This window comes from Octopus bimaculoides, chromosome 17 (genome assembly GCF_001194135.2).
Source record: "Octopus bimaculoides isolate UCB-OBI-ISO-001 chromosome 17, ASM119413v2, whole genome shotgun sequence".
Classification (NCBI taxonomy): Eukaryota; Metazoa; Mollusca; class Cephalopoda; order Octopoda; family Octopodidae; genus Octopus; species Octopus bimaculoides.
In genome coordinates, this window is record NC_068997.1 from 22,638,659 (window position 1) to 22,639,529 (window position 871).

Below are 871 nucleotides of genomic sequence, written 5' to 3' on the forward strand. Positions count from 1 at the left end.
CTATCGATTGCAGCATCTTTCTTCCAGTATCTTCCACGAATTTGATGAATGCCTTTGATTCGGTTTATATTATGAAGAACCATATTTGTCTTGATATTCTCTGGAATTTCTACTGCTGCGTTTTAGCAACGGGAGAAATTTTAATCAAAACTTAATATAGAATTTTGGAATATTTCAAATGAAGAGACCCAAAGCAAATTCGTCATTATCGTAATGATAATTATTGATTTCATCTTCATTGTCGTCATCATTATCAGTGTTTTCGTCGTCGTTGCCATCGTCATCATCATCCTCGTCATCATCATCATCATCATCGTCATCATCATCATCGTCATCATCATCATCGTCATCATCATCATCGTCATCATCAATATCATCATCACTAGTGTTATCGGGTTCTCCATCATCATGCCCAGCGTCATCGTCGTCGTCGTCATCTTTCACAGCCCCCCACTTATCATCATAATCCTTGTCGTCATCGTCATCACCACCACCACCACCACCATCATGATCATCTTCATCGTCGTTGTCATGTCAAATGACTACCATAACAGGAACATTCCAAGAGCAAAAGTTGCAATAAAAATATATTAAATTTTTTTTTTTTTCAAATTATATTAAAAAAGGTGATGATGGAATTTCACTCTCGTCTTCCATTCAAGTTCAATACATTAATATTAATTGAGCAGGCAGCGTTTTCTAGCGCCTCAGACAAAATTTCTCAGAAGCATCGCATTCGGCACTTTATGTTATGAGATCCAGTGCCACCACAGTAAACTTTGCTTTCATCCTTTCAAGGTGGATAAATAAAGTAGCCGTTAAGTACCGATGTCGATGTAGTCAAATTGCCCTCCTACCTTCAAATTTGCTG